Consider the following 22,093-nt stretch of genomic DNA (forward strand, 5'->3'; position numbering starts at 1 on the left):
ATATGCAAAATACCTAAAGGTCTGAATACTATCAAGAAAGGCAGAGGCAAGGGACAGAGACACTGTCCTATCAAGCAGGACAATACCCTAGAGAGTGACCATATTACATATGATCAACGCTCAAGGTAGGACCACAAAAGGGCCAGGCAATGGCTACTGATGACTCAACAGATCGACCTACAGGCTCTCAAACTGTACCCCCCCCCCCCACCTTCCCCATCCTAAGCTCACAAGGATGGTGAGGTTACAGCAACCAAAGGAACGGTGACACTGGCCCATCAAGCAGAACAATGCCCAAGAGACTGACCATATTACTTATGATTAACACCCAAGGTGCCTCTCCACCCAAGCTAAGACCAAGGAGGGCCAGGCAATGGCTATAGATGACTCACCAGAAAAGACCTACAGGCTCTCTAACTCCCCCCCTCCTCCCCCCTTATATCACAAGAATGGTGAGGTTACAGCAACCAAAGGAACAGAGACACTGCCCCATCAAGCAGAACAATGCCCAAGAGACTGACCTTGTTACATGTCATCAACGCCCAAGCCCCTCTACAGCCAAGCTAGGACCATGGAGGCCCAGGCTATGGCTACTGATGACTCAGCAGACAGACCTGCAGGCTCTCGTGACTGACCACCCCCCTCCCCCCCTCCTTAGCTCACAGGAATGGTGAGGTTACAGCGACCAAAGGAATAGTGACACTGCCCTATCAAGCAGAACAATGCCCAAGAGAATGACCATATTACCTTTGATTAACACAAGGTGCCTCTCCACCCAAGGTAGGACCAAGCAGGGCCAGGCAATGGCTATAGATGACTCACCAGATAACACCTACAGGCTTTCTAACTCCCCCCCCTCCCCTTCCTTAGCTCACAAGAATGGTGAGGTTACAGAAACCAAAGGAACAGAGACACTCCCCCATCAAGCAGGACAATGCCCAAGAGACTGACCATATTACCTTTGATTAACACCCAAGGCGCCTCTCCACCCGAGCTAGGACCAAGGAGGGCCAGGCAATGGCTATATATGACTCACCAGATAAGACCTACAGGCTCTCTAACTCCCCCCCCTCCCCTTCCTTAGCTCACAAGAATGGTGAGGTTACAGCAACCAAAGGAACAGTGACACTGCCCTATCAAGCAGAACAATGCCCAAGAGACTGACCATATTACCTTTGATTAACACCCAAGGCGCCTCTCCACCCGAGCTAGGACCAAGGAGGGCCAGGCAATGGCTATATATGACACACCAGATAAGACCTACAGGCTCTCTAACTTCCCCCCCTCCCCTTCCTTAGCTCACAAGAATGGTGAGGTTACAGCAACCAAAGGAACAGTGACACTGCCCTATCAAGCAGAACAATGCCCAAGAGAATGACAATATTACCTTTGATTAACACCCAAGGTGCCTCTCCACCCAAGGTAGGACCAAGCAGGGCCAGGCAATGGTTATAGATGACTCACCAGATAAGACCTACAGGCTCTCTAACTTCCCCCCCCTCCCCATCCTTAGCTCACAAGAATGGTGAGGTTACAGCAACCAAAGGAACAGTGACACTGCCCTATCAAGCAGAACAATGCCCAAGAGACTGACCATATTACCTTTGATTAACACCCAAGGCGCCTCTCCACCCGAGCTAGGACCAAGGAGGGCCAGGCAATGGCTATATATGACACACCAGATAAGACCTACAGGCTCTCTAACTTCCCCCCCTCCCCTTCCTTAGCTCACAAGAATGGTGAGGTTACAGCAACCAAAGGAACAGTGACACTGCCCTATCAAGCAGAACAATGCCCAAGAGAATGACAATATTACCTTTGATTAACACCCAAGGTGCCTCTCCACCCAAGGTAGGACCAAGCAGGGCCAGGCAATGGTTATAGATGACTCACCAGATAAGACCTACAGGCTCTCTAACTTCCCCCCCCCCTCCCCTTCCTTAGCTCACAAGAATGGTGAGGTTACAGCAACCAAAGGAACAGAGACACTCCCCCATCAAGCAGGACAATGCCCAAGAGACTGACCATATTACCTTTGATTAACACCCAAGGTGCCTCTCCACCCAAGGTAGGACCAAGCAGGGCCAGGCAATGGCTATAGATGACTCAGCAGATAAGACCTACAGGCTCTCTAACTTCCCCCCCCCCCCCTCCCCTTCCTTAGCTCACAAGAATGGTGAAGTTACAGCAACCAAAGGAACAGAGACACTCCCCCATCAAGCAGGACAATGCCCAAGAGACTGACCATATTACCTTTGATTAACACCCAAGGTGCCTCTCCACCCAAGGTAGGACCAAGCTGGGCCAGGCAATGGCTATAGATGACTCACCAGATAAGACCTACAGGCTCTCTAACTTCCCCCCCCCCTCCCCTTCCTTAGCTCACAAGAATGGTGAGGTTACAGCAACCAAAGGAACAGAGACACTCCCCCATCAAGCAGGACAATGCCCAAGAGACTGACCATATTACCTTTGATTAACACCCAAGGTGCCTCTCCACCCAAGGTAGGACCAAGCAGGGCCAGGCAATGGCTATAGATGACTCACCAGATAAGACCTACAGGCTCTCTAACTTCCCCCCCTCCCCATCCTTAGCTCACAAGAATGGTGAGGTTACAGCAACCAAAGGAACAGTGACACTGCCCTATCAAGCAGAACAATGCCCAAGAGACTGACCATATTACCTTTGATTAACACCCAAGGTGCCTCTCCACCCAAGGTAGGACCAAGCAGGGCCAGGCAATGGCTATAGATGACTCACCAGATAAGACCTACAGGCTCTCTAACTTCCCCCCCTCCCCTTCCTTAGCTCACAAGAATGGTGAGGTTATAGCAACCAAAGGAACAGTGACATTGCCCTATCAAGCAGAACAATGCCCAAGAGAATGACCATATTACTTGTGATTAACACCCAATGTGCCTCTCCACCCAAGCTAAGACCAAGGAGGGCCAGGCAATGGCTATAGATGACTCAGCAGATAAGACCTACAGGCTCTCTAACTTCCCCCCCGCCCTCCCCTTCCTTAGCTCACAAGAATGGTGAGGTTACAGCAACCAAAGGAACAGTGACACTGCCCCATCAAGCAGAACAATGCCCAAGAGACTGACCATATTACTTGTGATTAACACCCAAGGTGCCTCTCCACCCAAGCTAAGACCAAGGAGGGCCAGGCAATGGCTATAGATGACTCAGCAGATAAGACCTACAGGCTCTCTAACTTCCCCCCCCCCTCCCCTTCCTTAGCTCACAAGAATGGTGAGGTTACAGCAACCAAAGGAACAGTGACACTGCCCCATCAAGCAGAACAATGCCCAAGAGACTGACCATATTACTTGTGATTAACACCCAAGGTGCCTCTCCACCCAAGCTAAGACCAAGGAGGGCCAGGCAATGGCTATAGATGACTCAGCAGATAAGACCTACAGGCTCTCTAACTTCCCCCCCCCCCTCCCCTTCCTTAGCTCACAAGAATGGTGAGGTTACAGCAACCAAAGGAACAGTGACACTGCCCCATCAAGCAGAACAATGCCCAAGAGACTGACCATATTACCTTTGATTAACACCCAAGGTGCCTCTCCACCCAAGGTAGGACCAAGCAGGGCCAGGCAATGGCTATAGATGACTCACCAGATAAGACCTACAGGCTCTCTAACTTCCCCCCCCCTCCCCATCCTTAGCTCACAAGAATGGTGAGGTTACAGCAACCAAAGGAACAGTGACACTGCCCTATCAAGCAGAACAATGCCCAAGAGACTGACCATATTACCTTTGATTAACACCCAAGGTGCCTCTCCACCCAAGGTAGGACCAAGCAGGGCCAGGCAATGGCTATAGATGACTCACCAGATAAGACCTACAGGCTCTCTAACTTCCCCCCCCCCTCCCCTTCCTTAGCTCACAAGAATGGTGAGGTTACAGCAACCAAAGGAACAGTGACACTGCCCTATCAAGCTGAACAATGCCCAAGAGACTGACCATATTACCTTTGATTAACATCCAAGGTGCCTCTCCACCCAAGCTAAGACCAAGCAGGGCCAGGCAATGGCTATAGATGACTCACCAGATAAGACCTACAGGCTCTCTAACTTCCCCCCCTCCCCTTCCTTAGCTCACAAGAATGGTGAGGTTACAGCAACCAAAGGAACAGTGACATTGCCCTATCAAGCAGAACAATGCCCAAGAGAATGACCATATTACCTTTGATTAACATCCAAGGCACCTCTCCACCCAAGGTAGGACCAAGGAGGGCCAGGCAATGGCTATAGATGACTCAGCAGATAAGACCTACAGGCTCTTTAACTTCCCCCCACTCCCCTTCCTTAGCTCACAAGAATGGTGAGGTTACAGAAACCAAAGGAACAGAGACACTCCCCCATCAAGCAGAACAATGCCCAAGAGATTGACCATATTACCTTTGATTAACACACAAGGCACCTCTCCACCCAAGGTAGGACCAAGCAGGGCCAGGCAATGGCTATAGATGATTCACCAGATAAGACCTACAGGCTCTCTAACTTCCACCCCCCCCCCCTCCCCTTCCTTAGCTCACAAGAATGGTGAGGTTACAGCAACCAAAGGAACAGTGACACTGCCCTATCAAGCAGAACAATGCCCAAGAGACTGACCATATTACCTTTGATTAACACCCAAGGTGCCTCTCCACCCAAGGTAGGACCAAGCAGGGCCAGGCAATGGCTATAGATGACTCACCAGATAAGACCTACAGGCTCTCTAACTTCCCCCCCCCTCCCCTTCCTTAGCTCACAAGAATGGTGAGGTTACAGCAACCAAAGGAACAGTGACACTGCCCTATCAAGCAGAACAATGCCCAAGAGACTGACCATATTACCTTTGATTAACACCCAAGGTGCCTCTCCACCCAAGGTAGGACCAAGCAGGGCCAGGCAATGGCTATAGATGACTCAGCAGATAAGACCTACAGGCTCTTTAACTTTCCCCCCCCCCTCCCCATCCTTAGCTCACAAGAATGGTGAGGTTACAGCAACCAAAGGAACAGTGACACTGCCCTATCAAGCAGAACAATGCCCAAGAGACTGACCATATTACCTTTGATTAACACCCAAGGTGCCTCTCCACCCAAGGTAGGACCAAGCAGGGCCAGGCAATGGCTATAGATGACTCACCAGATAAGACCTACAGGCTCTCTAACTTCCCCCCCCCCCTCCCCTTCCTTAGCTCACAAGAATGGTGAGGTTACAGCAACCAAAGGAACAGTGACACTGCCCTATCAAGCAGAACAATGCCCAAGAGACTGACCATATTACCTTTGATTAACACCCAAGGTGCCTCTCCACCCAAGGTAGGACCAAGCAGGGCCAGGCAATGGCTATAGATGACTCAGCAGATAAGACCTACAGGCTCTTTAACTTCCCCCCCCCCTCCCCATCCTTAGCTCACAAGAATGGTGAGGTTACAGCAACCAAAGGAACAGTGACACTGCCCTATCAAGCAGAACAATGCCCAAGAGACTGACCATATTACCTTTGATTAACACCCAAGGTGCCTCTCCACCCAAGGTAGGACCAAGCAGGGCCAGGCAATGGCTATAGATGACTCACCAGATAAGACCTACAGGCTCTCTAACTTCCCCCCCCCCTCCCCATCCTTAGCTCACAAGAATGGTGAGGTTACAGCAACCAAAGGAACAGTGACACTGCCCTATCAAGCAGAACAATGCCCAAGAGACTGACCATATTACCTTTGATTAACACCCAAGGTGCCTCTCCACCCAAGGTAGGACCAAGCTGGGCCAGGCAATGGCTATAGATGACTCACCAGATAAGACCTACAGGCTCTCTAACTTCCCCCCCCCCTCCCCTTCCTTAGCTCACAAGAATGGTGAGGTTACAGCAACCAAAGGAACAGTGACACTGCCCTATCAAGCAGAACAATGCCCAAGAGACTGACCATATTACCTTTGATTAACACCCAAGGTGCCTCTCCACCCAAGGTAGGACCAAGCAGGGCCAGGCAATGGCTATAGATGACTCACCAGATAAGACCTACAGGCTCTCTAACTTCCCCCCCCCCCTCCCCATCCTTAGCTCACAAGAATGGTGAGGTTACAGCAACCAAAGGAACAGTGACACTGCCCTATCAAGCAGAACAATGCCCAAGAGACTGACCATATTACCTTTGATTAACACCCAAGGTGCCTCTCCACCCAAGGTAGGACCAAGCAGGGCCAGGCAATGGCTATAGATGACTCACCAGATAAGACCTACAGGCTCTCTAACTTCCCCCCCCCCCCTCCCCTTCCTTAGCTCACAAGAATGGTGAGGTTACAGCAACCAAAGGAACAGTGACACTGCCCTATCAAGCAGAACAATGCCCAAGAGACTGACCATATTACCTTTGATTAACACCCAAGGTGCCTCTCCACCCAAGGTAGGACCAAGCAGGGGCAGGCAATGGCTATAGATGACTCAGCAGATAAGACCTACAGGCTCTCTAACTTCCCCCCCCCCCTCCCCATCCTTAGCTCACAAGAATGGTGAGGTTACAGCAACCAAAGGAACAGTGACACTGCCCTATCAAGCAGAACAATGCCCAAGAGACTGACCATATTACCTTTGATTAACACCCAAGGTGCCTCTCCACCCAAGGTAGGACCAAGCAGGGCCAGGCAATGGCTATAGATGACTCACCAGATAAGACCTACAGGCTCTCTAACTTCCCCCCCCCCCCCTCCCCATCCTTAGCTCACAAGAATGGTGAGGTTACAGCAACCAAAGGAACAGTGACACTGCCCTATCAAGCAGAACAATGCCCAAGAGACTGGCCATATTACCTTTGATTAACACCCAAGGTGCCTCTCCACCCAAGGTAGGACCAAGCAGGGCCAGGCAATGGCTATAGATGACTCACCAGATAAGACCTACAGGCTTTCTAACTTCCCCCCCCCCCTCCCCATCCTTAGCTCACAAGAATGGTGAGGTTACAGCAACCAAAGGAACAGTGACACTGCCCTATCAAGCAGAACAATGCCCAAGAGACTGACCATATTACCTTTGATTAACACCCAAGGTGCCTCTCCACCCAAGGTAGGACCAAGCAGGGCCAGGCAATGGCTATAGATGACTCACCAGATAAGACCTACAGGCTTTCTAACTTCCCCCCCCCCCCTCCCCATCCTTAGCTCACAAGAATGGTGAGGTTACAGCAACCAAAGGAACAGTGACACTGCCCTATCAAGCAGAACAATGCCCAAGAGACTGACCATATTACCTTTGATTAACACCCAAGGTGCCTCTCCACCCAAGGTAGGACCAAGCAGGGCCAGGCAATGGCTATAGATGACTCAGCAGATAAGACCTACAGGCTCTCTAACTTCCCCCCCCCCTCCCCATCCTTAGCTCACAAGAATGGTGAGGTTACAGCAACCAAAGGAACAGTGACACTGCCCTATCAAGCAGAACAATGCCCAAGAGACTGACCATATTACCTTTGATTAACACCCAAGGTGCCTCTCCACCCAAGGTAGGACCAAGCAGGGCCAGGCAATGGCTATAGATGACTCACCAGATATGACCTACAGGCTCTCTAACTTCCCCCCCCCTCCCCTTCCTTAGCTCACAAGAATGGTGAGGTTACAGCAACCAAAGGAACAGTGACACTGCCCTATCAAGCAGAACAATGCCCAAGAGACTGACCATATTACCTTTGATTAACACCCAAGGTGCCTCTCCACCCAAGGTAGGACCAAGCAGGGCCAGGCAATGGCTATAGATGACTCACCAGATAAGACCTACAGGCTCTCTTAACTTCCCCCCCCCCTCCCCTTCCTTAGCTCACAAGAATGGTGAGGTTACAGCAACCAAAGGAACAGTGACACTGCCCTATCAAGCAGAACAATGCCCAAGAGACTGACCATATTACCTTTGATTAACACCCAAGGTGCCTCTCCACCCAAGGTAGGACCAAGCAGGGCCAGGCAATGGCTATAGATGACTCACCAGATAAGACCTACAGGCTCTCTAACTTCCCCCCCCCCTCCCCATCCTTAGCTCACAAGAATGGTGAGGTTACAGCAACCAAAGGAACAGTGACACTGCCCTATCAAGCAGAACAATGCCCAAGAGACTGACCATATTACCTTTGATTAACACCCAAGGTGCCTCTCCACCCAAGGTAGGACCAAGGAGGGCCAGGCAATGGCTATAGATGACTCAGCAGATAAGACCTACAGGCTCTCTAACTTCCCCCCCTCCCCTTCCTTAGCTCACAAGAATGGTGAGGTTACAGCAACCAAAGGAACAGTGACACTGCCCTATCAAGCAGAACAATGCCCAAGAGACTGACCATATTACCTTTGATTAACACCCAAGGTGCCTCTCCACCCAAGGTAGGACCAAGCAGGGCCAGGCAATGGCTATAGATGACTCACCAGATAAGACCTACAGGCTCTCTAACTTCCCCCCCCCTCCCCATCCTTAGCTCACAAGAATGGTGAGGTTACAGCAACCAAAGGAACAGTGACACTGCCCTATCAAGCAGAACAATGCCCAAGAGACTGACCATATTACTTGTGATTAACACCCAAGGTGCCTCTCCACCCAAGGTAGGACCAAGCAGGGCCAGGCAATGGCTATAGATGACTCAGCAGATAAGACCTACAGGCTCTCTAACTCCCCCCCCCCCCTCCCCTTCCTTAGCTCACAAGAATGGTGAGGTTACAGCAACCAAAGGAACAGTGACACTGCCCTATCAAGCAGAACAATGCCCAAGAGACTGACCATATTACCTTTGATTAACACCCAAGGTGCCTCTCCACCCAAGGTAGGACCAAGCAGGGCCAGGCAATGGCTATAGATGACTCACCAGATAAGACCTACAGGCTCTCTAACTTCCCCCCCCCTCCCCATCCTTAGCTCACAAGAATGGTGAGGTTACAGCAACCAAAGGAACAGTGACACTGCCCTATCAAGCAGAACAATGCCCAAGAGACTGACCATATTACCTTTGATTAACACCCAAGGTGCCTCTCCACCCAAGGTAGGACCAAGCAGGGCCAGGCAATGGCTATAGATGACTCAGCAGATAAGACCTACAGGCTCTCTAACTTCCCCCCCTCCCCTTCCTTAGCTCACAAGAATGGTGAGGTTACAGCAACCAAAGGAACAGTGACACTGCCCTATCAAGCAGAACAATGCCCAAGAGACTGACCATATTACCTTTGATTAACACCCAAGGTGCCTCTCCACCCAAGGTAGGACCAAGCAGGGCCAGGCAATGGCTATAGATGACTCACCAGATAAGACCTACAGGCTCTCTAACTTCCCCCCCCCTCCCCATCCTTAGCTCACAAGAATGGTGAGGTTACAGCAACCAAAGGAACAGTGACACTGCCCTATCAAGCAGAACAATGCCCAAGAGACTGACCATATTACCTTTGATTAACACCCAAGGTGCCTCTCCACCCAAGGTAGGACCAAGCAGGGCCAGGCAATGGCTATAGATGACTCACCAGATAAGACCTACAGGCTCTCTAACTTCCCCCCCCTCCCCATCCTTAGCTCACAAGAATGGTGAGGTTACAGCAACCAAAGGAACAGTGACACTGCCCTATCAAGCAGAACAATGCCCAAGAGACTGACCATATTACCTTTGATTAACACCCAAGGTGCCTCTCCACCCAAGGTAGGACCAAGCAGGGCCAGGCAATGGCTATAGATGACTCACCAGATAAGACCTACAGGCTCTCTAACTTCCACCCCCCCCCCCTCCCCTTCCTTAGCTCACAAGAATGGTGAGGTTACAGCAACCAAAGGAACAGTGACACTGCCCTATCAAGCAGAACAATGCCCAAGAGACTGACCATATTACCTTTGATTAACACCCAAGGTGCCTCTCCACCCAAGGTAGGACCAAGCAGGGCCAGGCAATGGCTATAGATGACTCACCAGATAAGACCTACAGGCTCTCTAACTTCCCCCCCCCCCCCCTCCCCATCCTTAGCTCACAAGAATGGTGAGGTTACAGCAACCAAAGGAACAGTGACACTGCCCTATCAAGCAGAACAATGCCCAAGAGACTGACCATATTACCTTTGATTAACACCCAAGGTGCCTCTCCACCCAAGGTAGGACCAAGCAGGGCCAGGCAATGGCTATAGATGACTCACCAGATAAGACCTACAGGCTCTCTAACTTCCACCCCACCCCCTCCCCTTCCTTAGCTCACAAGAATGGTGAGGTTACAACAACCAAAGGAACAGTGACACTGCCCTATCAAGCAGAACAATGCCCAAGAGACTGACCATATTACCTTTGATTAACACCCAAGGTGCCTCTCCACCCAAGGTAGGACCAAGCAGGGCCAGGCAATGGCTATAGATGACTCACCAGATAAGACCTACAGGCTCTCTAACTTCCCCCCCCCCCTCCCCTTCCTTAGCTCACAAGAATGGTGAGGTTACAGCAACCAAAGGAACAGTGACACTGCCCTATCAAGCAGAACAATGCCCAAGAGACTGACCATATTACCTTTGATTAACACCCAAGGTGCCTCTCCACCCAAGGTAGGACCAAGCAGGGCCAGGCAATGGCTATAGATGACTCACCAGATAAGACCTACAGGCTCTCTAACTTCCCCCCCCCCCCCTCCCCATCCTTAGCTCACAAGAATGGTGAGGTTACAGCAACCAAAGGAACAGTGACACTGCCCTATCAAGCAGAACAATGCCCAAGAGACTGACCATATTACCTTTGATTAACACCCAAGGTGCCTCTCCACCCAAGGTAGGACCAAGCAGGGCCAGGCAATGGCTATAGATGACTCACCAGATAAGACCTACAGGCTCTCTAACTTCCACCCCCCCCCCTTCCTTAGCTCACAAGAATGGTGAGGTTACAGCAACCAAAGGAACAGTGACACTGCCCTATCAAGCAGAACAATGCCCAAGAGACTGACCATATTACCTTTGATTAACACCCAAGGTGCCTCTCCACCCAAGGTAGGACCAAGGAGGGCCAGGCAATGGCTATAGATGACTCACCAGATAAGACCTACAGGCTCTCTAACTCCCCCCCCCTCCCCATCCTTAGCTCACAAGAATGGTGAGGTTACAGCAACCAAAGGAACAGTGACACTGCCCTATCAAGCAGAACAATGCCCAAGAGACTGACCATATTACCTTTGATTAACACCCAAGGTGCCTCTCCACCCAAGGTAGGACCAAGCAGGGCCAGGCAATGGCTATAGATGACTCACCAGATATGACCTACAGGCTCTCTAACTTCCCCCCCCCTCCCCTTCCTTAGGTCACAAGAATGGTGAGGTTACAGCAACCAAAGGAACACTGACACTGCCCCATCAAGCAGAACAATGCCCAAGAGACTGACCATATTACTTGTGATTAACACCCAAGGTGCCTCTCCACCCAAGCTAAGACCAAGGAGGGCCAGGCAATGGCTATAGATGACTCACCAGATAAGACCTACAGGCTCTCTAACTTCCCCCCCCCCTTCCCCTTCCTTAGCTCACAAGAATGGTGAGGTTACAGCAACCAAAGGAACAGTGACACTGCCTCATCAAGCTGAACAATGCCCAAGAGACTGACCATATTACCTTTGATTAACACCCAAGGTAGGACCAAGGAGGGACAGGCAATGGCTATAGATGACTCAGCAGATAAGACCTACAGGCTCTCTAACTTTCCCCCCCCCCCTTTCCCATCCTTAGCTCACAAGAATGGTGAGGTTACAGCGACCAAAGGAACAGACACACTGCCCTATCAAACAGAACAATGCCCTGAGACTAACCATATCCTTGGCTCAAGATTAGTGAGGTTGTAGCGACCAAAGGAACTAACAAGTTTGAGCAGGACTCGGACCATATTCTGGCAATAGCCAGGCAAGGACGCTAACACCAAGCTACCATGATTTTGCAGATCCTGCAGCGAGTAGGGTTCCCCTGCGGGATAGGATCAGGAAAGCAGTCCTTAAAGTTAAAGAGTAAAGTAACCCTTTGGACCGGGTTTACAATGAATCCATTAACCCATTTCACTCGCAACAACTCATTGCAATCTGCTGCAAAGAGCAACAGCTTAAGGAGGTTCAATTTCTTAGGATCAGGAGAGATTTTATCAAGGTCTTGGCTGTTTATGACGGAGTCTTAGTTCACACAAAGATTTTTTTTTTATTTATATAAATATATTAGCTATTTCGAGTTCCCCCCATTCCTGTTAAATGGTAATTTATACATTTCTACATTAAGGTGATCACTTACTATGTTAATTTAGAGACGTAAACCAACAAATACATCAAATATATGTCTAAACTATGAGAGAGAGAGAGAGAGAGAGAGAGAGAGAGAGAGAGAGAGAGAGAGAGAGAGAGAGAGAGAGAGAGAGAGAGACTTACAAAGGCTTAAGGTCATCAGTGCGCGATAGGAGTGCAGCATTTCTTACTCTTATTGTTTATATATTTCCCTATTTCCTCACTGGGCTACTTTCCCCTATTGGAGCCCTTGGGCTTAGAGCATCCTGCTTTTCCAACTAGGATTGTAGCTTAGCTAATAATAATAATAATAATAATAATAATAATAATAATAATAATAAGAGCTCTCCATGTGTGGGGATACTTTAAAGAGGTAAAAGGGTTTGTATAACACCAAGATCAGCATAGCTGTACTAGTCAGGCCCTCACATACTAGCTTGGCTTACTCTGAGCGATCAGACAAGTTTCCCACCATCACCAAACCAGCAGCTGGCCACCGTGGTCATAATAACTGGCCAAACACCAACATCAACATACCTGTACTAGTCAGGGCATCACATACTAAGTTGGCTTACTCTGGGCGATCAGACAAGTCTCCCACCATCGCCAAACCAGCAGCTGGCCACCGTGGTCATAATAACTGGACAAACACCAACATCAACATAGATGTACTAGTCAGGGCCTCACACACTAGGCTGGCTTACTCTGAGCGATCAGACAAGTCTCCCACCATCACCAAACCACCAGCTGGCCACCGTGGTCATAATAACTGGCCAAACACCAAAGACAGACAAAAATTCAATAATACTTAGGCCTATGCATCAAATTAGAATTTTTAAAGTAGAAAAAAACTACGATATTAATAACATACTACAAAAAAAAAATATGTAAATTATTGGCAATTTCCTTTGACATACTGTATTAAATGAATTGTAGTTTATTTGACTGAATACAAAAAGTAAACGTAACTTTAATAATATTAGCTTAATATATATATATATATATATATATATATATATATATATATATATATATATATATATATATATATATATATATATATATATATGTGTGTGTGTGTGTGTGTGTGTGTGTGTGTGTGTGTGTGTGTGTGTGTGTGTGTGTGTGTGTGTGTGTGTGTAAACGTGGTCTTCACTAAAACACAAAAATGGGCTACCCTTAGGGCCTACACACAAATTAGTTTCTTTGGCCTGATTTCAACAAATGATTCAATATTTCTTCTAAATGGTGAATGACAGATTCAATCAAGTGTAGTTATGTATGAAATCACAGCAGAATGACAGAATCTTACCGTAATATAGTTCATCAGGCGACAGGCCAAACAAACTTTGAACACAGAAGTTCAAATACGAGTGAACATGGCGAAAGTGACTCTCTCTCTCTCTCTCTCTCTCTCTCTCTCTCTCTCTCTCTCTCTCTCTCTCTCTCTCTCTCTCTCTGTCTCCCCCCGTTCCATTTCCCTAGAAATGTTTAAAAGTTTATGATTTATATTTGTTTCCCAGATTTCTGTATATATTTATAAAATTTTAGGAAATGACTGACAAATCATTACAAATTTCAAAAGATTCTGTCTTGATTTCGTAAATTCTGACAATAGTTGGAAATTTCAGAAAATATCCAGAAATTTCTGATAATCAGCCAACACTGGTAAAGGAAGGTTGTGAGAATAACTACGCACATGTAACGAGTTAAGACTATTGCGTCATACTGTAACATTCACGGCCCAGACGAAGACATGAACGGAACAGGTTCTTTGAACGGAACAAAGTTACCCTCGTTAGTCATGACTGGCCAACTTCGAATGGGAAATTAAGGCACATGTTATAGCTTCAGAAACTCGCATATCTTGGGTAGTGCCATAACCTCTGTACCATGGTCTTTCACTGCCTTGGGTTAGAGTTCTCTTGCTTGAGGGTACACTCGGGCACACTGTTCTCTCTTGTTTCTCCTCCTCTTGTTTTGTTAAAGTTTTTATAGTTTTATATAAGAAATATTAATTTTAATATTGTTGCTGTTCTTAAAACAATTAATTTTTTTTCCTTGTTTCCTTTCCTTACTGGGCTGTTTTCCCTGTTGGAGCCCCTGGGCTTATAGCATCCTGCTTTTCCAACTAGGGTTGCAGCTTAGCAAATAATAATAATAATAATAATACTCTGAGATTATATAAGTACTTATGAGACTAATGTAAACATAAGTATTTTAATGTACCAAATTACTAGTTGACTACGATTAAATAACTATTCAAAATAGGATGTACTAAAATCTAAATCAGGACAACTCTTAAACACAAGTTATGACTCACTCCATTGCAACAGTAAAAGAAAATAAAATCTGCCATTATTATTATTATTAGCTAAGCTACAACCCTATTGCGAAATGTAGGACGCTATAAGCCCACTGGCTCCAACAGGGAAAAACATAGACCTGTGAGGAAAGGAAATACGGAAATAAACTGTATGAGAAGTAATGAACAATTATTATTATTATTATTATTATTATTATTATTCGCCAAGCTACAACCCTAGTTGGAAAAGCAAGATGCTATAAGCCCAGGGGCTCCAACAGGGAAAAAATAGACCTGTGAGGAAAGGAAATAAGGAAGCTGTATGAGAAGAAAATTATTATTGTTATTATTATTATTATTAGCTAAGCTACAACCCTAGTTGGAAAAGCAAGATGCTATAAGGCCAGGGGCTCCAACAGGGAAAACATAAACCTGTGAGGAAAGGAAATACAGAAATAAACTGAATGAATAGTAATGAACGATTATTACTATTATTGTTATTATTATTATTATTATTACTATTATTAGCTAAGCTACAACCCTAGTTGGAAAAGCAGGATGCTACAAGCCCAAGGGCTCCAACAGGGAAAACATAGACCTGTGAGGAAAGGAAATAAGGAAGCTATTTGAGAAGGAACCAATTATTATTATTATTATTAGCTAAGCTACAACCCTAGTTGGAAAAGCAGGATGCTATAAGCCCAAAGGGCTCCAACAGGGAAAACATAGACCTGTGAGGAAAGGAAATACGGAAATAAACTGTATGAGAAGTAACGAACAATTAAAATAAAATATTTTCAAGAACAGTAACAACATTGAAACAGACCTTTCATATATTAACTATAAATAGACTTATGTCAGCCAGTTCAACATAAAAAATATTTGCTGCAAGATTGAACTTTTGAAGTTCTACCAATTCAACTACCCGACTAGGAAGTTCATTCCACACCTTAGTCACAGCTGGAATAAAACTTCTAGAGTACTGTGTAGTATTGAGCCCCATGATAAAGAAGGCCTGAATATTACAATTAACTGCATACCTGGTATTGCAATACACTATCCATTGACCAACTAGTAAACACAACAACAATGGATCTTACCAAGAAATTGTTATTAGTTTGTTAAAGTTGTATTAGTAAGAACTACAAAACTAAAGAGTTATGGGGTCTTTTGACTGGCCAGACAGTAGTACATTGGATCCTTCTCTCTGGTTACGGTTCATTTTCCTTTTGCCTACACATATACTGGATAGTCTGGCATATTCTTTACATATTCTCCTCTGCCCTCATACACCTGACAACACTGAGGTTACCAAACAATTCTTCTTCACTCTAGGGGTTACCTACTGCACTGTAATTGTTCAGTGGCCACTTCCCTCCTGGTAATGGTAGAAGAGACTCTTTAGCTCCTCTAGGACACTCCAAAATCAACCCATTGTTCTCTAGTCTTAGGAAGTGTCATAACCTCTGGTACCATGGTCTTCCACTGTCTTGGGTTAGAATTCTCTTGCTTGAGGGTACACTCGAGCACAGTATTCTATCAAATTTCTCTTCCTCTTTTGTTAAAGTTTATATAGATGTTTATTATAATGTTGTTACTGTTCTTACCATATTTTATTTTACCTTTTATCCTTTCCTCACTGGGCTATTTTCCCTGTTGGAGCCACTGGGCTTATAGCATCCTGTTAAACTAGGATTGTAGCTTAGCAATTAAAAATTATAATTATAATAATAATAATAATAATAATAATAATAATTAGAAAGGCAGAATGCCTTGAACTAAAGTGTACCAATAAGAGACTACTTTCAAGAAAACAAGACCAACCTTATCCTAATTATATTTAGCTGGAAATTAGTCACGTTAGTAAAACAGTCTTTTATGTATTCAAGTCTTCCCCAACGCCAAAGTGACCGAAACTGATATCACAATTCACACTCGGGCTACCGAGCAGTAAAATACCTATGTTTTCGACCAGGAGATTTAAGACTAACCCAGCCAATAAAAACTGAAATAACAATTATTTTTCCTTTTTCTAAGTATTGAAGCATTTACAATAACGGCGAATAGAAATGAGGAAAGAGAAAAGCAAGGGAAGAATGCAGTGTTACACTTCTGGTCAGATATTTGAAGTTTTGAATTTAGCAACGGGTGAGAAGTTTACCTTGTTCCCTCTCATCGGGGAGATACACCAAACTCACTCTCACTCTCTCTCTCTCTCTCTCATCTCTCTCTCTCTCTCTCTCTCTCTCTCTCTCTCTCTCTCTCTCTCCATACGCAAAAGCAGTGAATTACGTATCTGGTTGCATATAAGAGAGAGAGAGACGCAAAAGCAGTGAATTACGTATCTGGTTGCATATAAGAGAGAGAGAGAGAGAGAGAGAGAGAGAGAGAGAGAGAGAGAGAGAGAGATTCTTCAACAGTACAAAAAAAATATGAAAGAAGGAATTTAATAACTAAAGCCTTTTAATGCTTAATATTTGAATGATGATTTAACGACTAAACTAATTAAGCAAACAAACACACACTATTATATATATATTATATATATATATATATATATATATATATATATATATATATATATATATATATATATATATATATATAATTAGGTTGGGCTCAAGATGATAAACAGAAGAAAGACAGAGATGCGAATGGAAAATGCAATGGAAGATGAAATATTAGAAGGAGAAAGGATTATTGAGGTAGAATCATTTAAGTATTTAGGAACTATGATCTCTAATACAGGGTCTTTAGAATTCGAGTTTGAAGATTAAAAAAAAAGCAAATCAGACAATGGCTAGATTAAGTTAAACTTGGAAATCAAATCACCTACAATTACTTATAAAAGTTAGGCTATATCAGTTTGGTGAGATCGGTGTTACTCTAACGACACAAGTCATGGTATGACAACAAAACATTATCTAAGTGATTTTGTAGATTTGAGAACAAAGACCTCAGAAGAATATTGGGAGTTGAATGGCAGAACAGGATTAGAAATGAAACTATGAGAGAGATTACTCGAGTACCATGTGGATGAGATCATGATGAGGGGTAGATGGAGATGGGTTTGGGCATGCAAAGAGCATTCCCCAAGAGAGATTAGTTCACCATACTTTCAATTGGGTTCCACAAGGCACTAGAAGAGTTGGAAGACCCAGGCCTACATGGCTGAGAACAAAGCCCTCACAAGAATATTGGGAGTTGTATGGCAGGACAGGATTAGAAATGAAACTATAAGAGAGATTACTCGAGTGCCATATGTGGATGAGTTCATGGTGAGGGGTAGATGGAGATGGTTTGGGCATGCTCTTCGCACTCCCAAAGCGAGATTAGTTCACCAAACTTTTAACTGGACTCCACAAGGCACTAGAAGAGTTGGAAGACCAAGGCCTACATGGCTGAGGACTATGGAGTGTCAAGTCAAAGATGATGAATGGAGTAGTATTGATTTAAAAGCTGAAGATAAAGACGACTGGTGAAATCTAATCTAGGCCCTTTGCGTCAGAGAGAGAGAGAGAGAGAGAGAGAGAGAGAGAGAGAGAGAGAGAGAGAGAGAGAGAGAGAGAGAGTCTTCATGTTAATGGATTGCTAAAATAACCATCTAAGATACAAAAATTGAACTGGGTAAAAAACCATATCAAACTTCGGTCAACCTTTTCCTCGACCTTGACCTTTGACCTAGGACTTCCAAACCTGAATCAGTTCCACGTATCAACATGACAATTAATCCCTGAACGTTTCACTGCTCTATGAGTAAAATTGTGGACAGGAAGCTGTTCACAAAACAAACAGACAAACACACGAATAGGGGGCGAAAACATAACCTCCTTCCAATTTCGTTAGCGGAGGTAACAAGTGATGGGAAATTTCGAAAAGATTAATTCGATATATTTCGTTATAATTGCTTTAGTGGGTTACAATTATTCAACTAAAACGAGATTAAAAACATTAAAAAAAAATACCAAAACTACATACATGCATAAATACATACATACACTGTATATAAATCTCGAAAGCAACAGAATTATATCATAAACGCATTGGATATGTGCATAACAATTAGATTAGGCCTAACCAAACACATAGTTACTCCGTTGAAGTAATGGTCTACTGAAATTGAAAATGTAATATCAACCTGTAAAGTAACAAATAAATAATTTTATTAAAAACGTGTAATATTCTGATGTTAACTCATGTACCAGAAATTTGCATCCTTACTAAAGCTTTAGAACATATGATAGTTAGAACTCAAAGAGCTATGGAAAGAATAAATGATGGGAATAACACTAAGGGACAGAAAGAGACCAACATGGATACGAGAGCAAACTAAAGTAGAGGATATTCTACAAAAAATTGTAGGAAAAAGAAATGGATATGGGCAGGCCATATAATGAGAATGACATTAAATAGAAGGGCATTAAGAATAACAGAACGTGTCCCCAGATATTGTAAAAGAAACAGGGGAAAGAAGAGAAGACGATGGATTGACGAACTAGGAAAGTTTAGGGGTGTGGACTGGAACAGAAAGACCATATACAGACGCAGGTGGAAGGACATGTCAGAGGCCTTTGTTCTGCAGTGGACTAGTGTGTGTGTGTGTGTGTGTGTATAATAAAATTATATATATAATATATATATTATATATATATATATATATATATATATATATATATATATATATATAGAGAGAGAGAGAGAGAGAGAGAGAGAGGAGAAGAAGAGAGAGAGAGATGAGAGAGGAGAGAGAGAGAGGAGAGAGACCAAACTGTATTAAATGGTTTTGTTTCGTCAGTTGGAATTGTGATTTTACCTTGGCTCGTCAGTTGGAATTGTGATTTTACCTTGGCTACACAGATGTCTCTCTCTCTCTCTCTCTCTCTCTCTCTCTCCTCTCTCTCTCTCTCTCTCTCTCTGTATATACGTAATCAACGCCCACACAACAAAATTGTGGACAACACCAGTACCGTATCACACTAAAGTTCCCAACTTGGCATTGTGTTGCAATTTTCATTACTGAGGCCAGGAAACTGTTCACAAAGAAACTCGAATTACAAATGCACAAACATGAAGTAAGATATAACCCCCTTCCAACTTTGTTGGCGGAGGTAATAACAGTATGGCTGAAGCACGTTGAGTCACGTAAAACTATATGTCAACCCACTTTTACTCCACTGCAGGACATAGGCCTGAGACATGTCCTTACTCATATCTGGGGTTTGGCAAACCAACCTAGTATGGATGGCCCAGACTAGTACAGCTTTGCTTACCATCACGCTACACAAACCCTTTCACCAAGAGAATAAAAAGTATATAAGAAACAAATGCTTCAGCAAATGTACCTTTGAGGAAAATGATTAGCCCTAAATTCTCCTCATTAACTTAATAAATTGAAAAGGAATCTTATGACAAAACCAGTACGCAAATAATTGATGAAAATCAGGTGTTCTTAACTACCAATACTTACTTTATTTGGTTAAAACTATAAGTAAGCAGAGGTACAATAAATAATTATTTCACTGTAAAATGCGAGAACCTTCAAGCAAAAAACTAACACAAGATTAATATACCACTATTATCCATATATATATATATATATATATATATATATATATATATATATATATATATATATATATATATATATGTATATATATATATATATATATATATATATATATATATATACATATATACATATATACATATATATATATACATATATATATATACATATATATATACATATATATATATATATATATATATATATATATATATATATATATACATATATATATACATATATACATATATACATTAATATATATATACATATATATAATATACATATATACTATATATATTATATATATATATATATATATATATTTATATATATATATATATAATATATATATATTTCAAAGTGGACTGGGATATAGGCAGTTCTAAAATTCCATTTATTATATATCCCGACGTTTCGTGATCGTCATTATCACATCTTCCAGGGCTACAAATAAGAAGTACATACATAACATTAAGAAACAGTAATAAAAAAAATATACAAATATAAAAAATATAAAAATAAAAATTAGTAAAAAACTAAAAATTCAAGTAAGAATATACATAAACAGAAGTGGAACCAACCTCGCAGAAGCGCATATAAAAACTGAATGGCATCAACAATTACAGAACAAAATAAAGAAATCTATGACAAGTACAATTGAGTGGAGGAAGTTTGGGCGTTTAATGACGGAACCAGTGTTTTAATAAAAATTGACTCCAGAATAGGCAAGTCATGGTAATTAGATACCCTGTCCTATAATGCTAAAATCTTTGTCTATATTTATTTTTGCAAAATTTTAGTATGATTGCGAATATTTGAATGGTCTGGATTGGATATTCTCGCAACCTGTTCGAAAACTAACACCTCTATGAGAGTCAATTCTGACCTTCAACAACCTCCTGGTAGATCCTACGTAGGTCCCAGAGTTACACTTTGGGCAAATATATCGATACACTACACCAGAGGACATCAAAGGACTCAATCGATTCCTTAAAGCGAAAACCCGAGCCAACTGTGAGAGGATTCTTGGGAATTAAGTTTACTACAACAGCTGGAAAAATGTTGTTGTATGATTTTTGTAAACTTCTGTCTAAAGGAATCATCATGCATAAAAGGAAAACTCGCGTAAAATTTGAGCTTAGGTACTGTTGTTATTTTTGGAGTCTGAGCCAATTTATCATTTAAAAATTTGTTGAGATGCTTCAAAAATAATTAAGTCGGGAAACAGTTTTTTCTTAAAATAATCACATAAGTAAAGCACTTCAGTATGAAAATATTCCCAACTAGAAGTAAGAAGGAATGCTCTGTGGAGAAGAGTAAAACAGAGTTTAATTTAAAATTGTAAAAACAAGAGCTATAAAAATTCGAAACCTAATCCAGGTAAAAGTCTTTTTTTCTAAAAAACCGTGGTATTAAAACCTTCTCTCTCTCTAGAAACTAACACATCTAAAAAATTTAATTTATTTCCTTCCTCCTTTTTCTATTGTGAACTTTATATTATTGTGCTTGGTGAATTAGCAAAATCCATGAAGGAGTCAGCACAGAATTCATTTCTGAATAAAGCGAAGGTGTCATCAACATATCTGACATAAAACAGTGGATGGTACCTCAAAGGGCAATTTTCAGGCATGGTCTCCTCCAGGGAGCACATAAAAATGTTAGCAAAAGTGGGTCCCAGAGGGGAACCCATAGCCATTCCATCCACTTGGTTTATACAACTTGCCAATTAAAAACAAAAGCGGTGTCCCAGCACCGCCAACTCTAAAAGTTTCTTAAAAAGACGTGCGATTAAAAGAATTAAAAGTGGCATTAGGTTCTAAAAATAATTTGTTTAAAATAATATCTATTTGTTTCCTCCACAGGTACATTCGTAAATAATGACTCAACATCAAGACTAGTCATAAAAAGATCTGAGTCCTGAGATGTTATGGCTTCCTTAAATGCATAGGAGTTACTCAGTGAAAATGAATTTTTTGTTA

The sequence above is a fragment of the Palaemon carinicauda genome, unplaced genomic scaffold (assembly GCF_036898095.1).
Source record: "Palaemon carinicauda isolate YSFRI2023 unplaced genomic scaffold, ASM3689809v2 scaffold176, whole genome shotgun sequence".
Taxonomy (NCBI): Eukaryota; Metazoa; Arthropoda; class Malacostraca; order Decapoda; family Palaemonidae; genus Palaemon; species Palaemon carinicauda.